This window comes from Epinephelus lanceolatus, unplaced genomic scaffold (assembly GCF_041903045.1).
Source record: "Epinephelus lanceolatus isolate andai-2023 unplaced genomic scaffold, ASM4190304v1 scaffold94, whole genome shotgun sequence".
NCBI lineage: Eukaryota > Metazoa > Chordata > Actinopteri > Perciformes > Serranidae > Epinephelus > Epinephelus lanceolatus.
In genome coordinates, this window is record NW_027556876.1 from 7,501 (window position 1) to 12,500 (window position 5,000).

Consider the following 5,000-nt stretch of genomic DNA (forward strand, 5'->3'; position numbering starts at 1 on the left):
CGGCTGAGTGCGAGTACCTACCAGGCTCTGCTGGAGTACCAGGGGCGCGAGACTGGAGAGCTTATTTAACAAAGTGTTGGACGGGAGAAGGGCCCGGGGTAAGCGGCGGGGCTCGGCTGAGTGCGAGTACCTACCAGGCTCTGCTGGAGTACCAGGGGCGCGGAGCCTCTGCCGGAGTACCAGGGGCGCGAGACTGGAGAGCTTATTTAACAAAGTGTTGGACGGTGGAAGGGCCCGGGGTAAGCGGCGGGGCTCGGCTGAGTGCGAGTACCTACCAGGCTCTGGTGGAGTACCAGGGGCGCGGAGCCTCTGCCGGAGTACCAGGGGCGCGAGACTGGAGAGCTTATTTAACAAAGTGTTGGACGGTGGAAGGGCCCGGGGTAAGCGGCGGGGCTCGGCTGAGTGCGAGTACCTACCAGGCTCTGCTGGAGTACCAGGGGCGCGGAGCCTCTGCTGGAGTACCAGGGGCACGGAGGCTCTGCTGGAGTACCAGGGGCACGGAGCCTCTGCTGGAGTACCAGGGGCGCGGAGGCTCTGCTGGAGTACCAGGGGCGCGGAGCCTCTGCCGGAGTACCAGGGGCTCGGAGGCTCTGCTGGAGTACCAGGGGCACGGAGCCTCTGCTGGAGTACCAGGGGCACGGAGGCTCTGCTGGAGTACCAGGGGCACGGAGCCTCTGCTGGAGTACCAGGGGCACGGAGCCTCTGCTGGAGTACCAGGGGCACGGAGGCTCTGCTGGAGTACCAGGGGCACGGAGCCTCTGCTGGAGTACCAGGGGCACGGAGCCTCTGCTGGAGTACCAGGGGCACGGAGGCTCTGCTGGAGTACCAGGGGCACGGAGCCTCTGCTAGAGTACCAGGGGCACGGAGGCTCTGCTGGAGTACCAGGGGCACGGAGCCTCTGCTAGAGTACCAGGGGCGCGAAGCTTGGTTTGGAGTACCAGGGGCGCGAAGTGCTGGGCGGTGCGGCCAAGGGGGTTTAGCCCGAGGAGGGGTGCTTAAGTGTGGGTACACAGGGGCGGCCGGTGCGCTGGGTCCCCCGGGCCGGCGGTGGCTGGCCGGAGGCTCCCCCAGAGAGGGGAGAGAAGAGGGAGGGAGGGAGGGAGACAGAGAGCTGGGTGAAGTGAGGATGGAACATGGATTAAAGTGTCCCCTAAGATCTGCCTCCAGTGCTGGGTGGAGGTGGGAGAATGAGGCCTGGGAGGTTGAGAGTCTCCCCCAGAGAGGGGAGAGAGGAGGGAGGGAGACAGAGAGCCAGAGAGCTGGGTGAAGTGAGCATGGAACACAGGGGATTAATTCCCCCTTTAATGCCTGCCTCCAGCGCTGGGTGGAGGTGGGAGAATGAGGCCTGGGACGGTGAGAGTCTCCCCCAGAGAGGGGAGAGAGGAGGGAGGGAGACAGAGAGCCAGAGAGCTGGGTGAAGTGAGCATGGAACACAGGGGATTAATTCCCCCTTTAATGCCTGCCTCCAGCGCTGGGTGGAGGTGGGAGAATGAGGCCTGGGACGGTGAGAGTCTCCCCCAGAGAGGGGAGAGAGGAGGGAGGGAGACAGAGAGCCAGAGAGCTGGGTGAAGTGAGGGTGGTACAGGGATTAAAGTGTCCCCTAAGATCTTACTCCAGTGCTGGGTGGAGGTGGGAGAATGAGGCCTGGGACGGTGAGAGTCTCCCCCAGAGAGGGGAGAGAAGAGGGAGGGAGGGAGACAGAGAGCCAGAGAGCTGGGTGAAGTGAGCATGGAACACAGGGGATTAATTCCCCCTTTAATGCCTGCCTCCAGCGCTGGGTGGAGGTGGGAGAATGAGGCCTGGGAGGTTGAGAGTCTCCCCCAGAGAGGGGAGAGAAGAGGGAGGGAGACAGAGAGCCAGGGAGCTGGGTGAAGTGAGGGTGGAACACGGGGGATTAATTCCCCCTTTAATGCCTGCCTCCAGCGCTGGGTGGAGGTGGGAGAATGAGGCCTGGGACGGTGAGAGTCTCCCCCAGAGAGGGGAGAGAAGAGGGAGGGAGACAGAGAGCCAGGGAGCTGGGTGAAGTGAGGGTGGTACAGGGATTAAAGTGTCCCCTAAGATCTGACTCCAGTGCTGGGTGGAGGTGGGAGAATGAGGCCTGGGACGGTGAGAGTCTCCCCCAGAGAGGGGAGAGAAGAGGGAGGGAGGGAGACAGAGAGCCAGAGAGCTGGGTGAAGTGAGGATGGAACACAGGGGATTAATTCCCCCTTTAATGCCTGCCTCCAGCGCTGGGTGGAGGTGGGAGAATGAGGCCTGGGACGGTGAGAGTCTCCCCCAGAGAGGGGAGAGAAGAGGGAGGGAGGGAGACAGAGAGCCAGAGAGCTGGGTGAAGTGAGCATGGAACACAGGGGATTAATTCCCCCTTTAATGCCTGCCTCCAGCGCTGGGTGGAGGTGGGAGAATGAGGCCTGGGACGGTGAGAGTCTCCCCCAGAGAGGGGAGAGAAGAGGGAGGGAGACAGAGAGCCAGAGAGCTGGGTGAAGTGAGGATGGAACACAGGGGATTAATTCCCCCTTTAATGCCTGCCTCCAGCGCTGGGTGGAGGTGGGAGAATGAGGCCTGGGACGGTGAGAGTCTCCCCCAGAGAGGGGAGAGGAGAGGGAGGGAGACAGAGAGCCAGAGAGCTGGGTGAAGTGAGCATGGAACACAGGGGATTAATTCCCCCTTTAATGCCTGCCTCCAGCGCTGGGTGGAGGTGGGAGAATGAGGCCTGGGACGGTGAGAGTCTCCCCCAGAGAGGGGAGAGAAGAGGGAGGGAGACAGCCAGCCAGAGAGCTGGGTGAAGTGAGCGTGGAACACAGGGGATTAATTCCCCCTTTAATGCCTGCCTCCAGCGCTGGGTGGAGGTGGGAGAATGAGGCCTGGGAGGTTGAGAGTCTCCCCCAGAGAGGGGAGAGAAGAGGGAGGGAGACAGCCAGCCAGAGAGCTGGGTGAAGTGAGGATGGAACACAGGAGATCAATTCCCCCTTTAATGCCTGCCTCCAGCGCTGGGTGGAGGTGGGAGAATGAGGCCTGGGACGGTGAGAGTCTCCCCCAGAGAGGGGAGAGAAGAGGGAGGGAGACAGAGAGCCAGAGAGCTGGGTGAAGTGAGGATGGAACACAGGGGATTAATTCCCCCTTTAATGCCTGCCTCCAGCGCTGGGTGGAGGTGGGAGAATGAGGCCTGGGACGGTGAGAGTCTCCCCCAGAGAGGGGAGAGAAGAGGGAGGGAGGGAGACAGAGAGCCAGAGAGCTGGGTGAAGTGAGCATGGAACACAGGGGATTAATTCCCCCTTTAATGCCTGCCTCCAGCGCTGGGTGGAGGTGGGAGAATGAGGCCTGGGAGGTTGAGAGTCTCCCCCAGAGAGGGGAGAGAAGAGGGAGGGAGACAGAGAGCCAGAGAGCTGGGTGAAGTGAGCATGGAACACAGGGGATTAATTCCCCCTTTAATGCCTGCCTCCAGCGCTGGGTGGAGGTGGGAGAATGAGGCCTGGGAGGTTGAGAGTCTCCCCCAGAGAGGGGAGAGAAGAGGGAGGGAGACAGAGAGCCAGAGAGCTGGGTGAAGTGAGGATGGAACACAGGGGATTAATTCCCCCTTTAATGCCTGCCTCCAGCGCTGGGTGGAGGTGGGAGAATGAGGCCTGGGACGGTGAGAGTCTCCCCCAGAGAGGGGAGAGAAGAGGGAGGGAGGGAGACAGAGAGCCAGAGAGCTGGGTGAAGTGAGCATGGAACACAGGGGATTAATTCCCCCTTTAATGCCTGCCTCCAGCGCTGGGTGGAGGTGGGAGAATGAGGCCTGGGACGGTGAGAGTCTCCCCCAGAGAGGGGAGAGGAGAGGGAGGGAGACAGAGAGCCAGAGAGCTGGGTGAAGTGAGGGTGGAACACAGGGGATAAATTCCCCCTTTAATGCCTGCCTCCAGTGCTGGGTGGAGGTGAGATAGGCGGAGGGCGGCGGGTCGGTCGGGGCCAGCGAGAGCCGAGCCCCGGGGGTGCCTGGCGCGAGCGGGGGCTCCGTGGGGCGCGTGGGGGCCGAGCACCGGTGGGGTCCACCCTTTGGCCGGGCCCGGGGGCCCGTGACCGGGTCGGCGGCGGCCGTTGCGGCGCTCCCCGGCCACGGGGCAGTGAAATGGACAGCCTGGCAAAGGCTGGGCGGAAACGGAGCTCATGCCCCCTTTAATGTCTGTCAAGGGTGAGGAGGGGCGGCGGGTCCGTCGGGGCCAGCGAGAGCCGAGCCCCGGGGGTGCCTGGCGCGAGCGGGGGCTCCGTGGGGCGCGTGGGGGCCGAGCACCGGTGGGGTCCACCCTTTGGCCGGGCCCGGGGGCCCGTGACCGGGTCGGCGGCGGCCGTTGCGGCGCTCCCCGGCCACGGGGCAGTGAAATGGACAGCCTGGCAAAGGCTGGGCGGAAACGGAGCTCATGCCCCCTTTAATGTCTGTCAAGGGTGAGGAGGGGCGGCGGGTCCGTCGGGGCCAGCGAGAGCCGAGCCCCGGGGGTGCCTGGCGCGAGCGGGGGCTCCGTGGGGCGCGTGGGGGCCGAGCACCGGTGGGGTCCACCCTTTGGCCGGGCCCGGGGGCCCGTGACCGGGTCGGCGGCGGCCGTTGCGGCGCTCCCCGGCCACGGGGCAGTGAAATGGACAGCCTGGCAAAGGCTGGGCGGAAACGGAGCTCATGCCCCCTTTAATGTCTGTCAAGGGTGAGGAGGGGCGGCGGGTCCGTCGGGGCCAGCGAGAGCCGAGCCCCGGGGGTGCCTGGCGCGAGCGGGGGCTCCGTGGGGCGCGTGGGGGCCGAGCACCGGTGGGGTCCACCCTTTGGCCGGGCCCGGGGGCCCGTGACCGGGTCGGCGGCGGCCGTTGCGGCGCTCCCCGGCCACGGGGCAGTGAAATGGACAGCCTGGCAAAGGCTGGGCGGAAACGGAGCTCATGCCCCCTTTAATGTCTGTCACCAGTGCTTGGCGGAGGTGCGAGAGGCGGAGATCGGAGGCTCCCAGAGAGGGGAGAGGGAAAAATGGATGAAAATAGGGTAA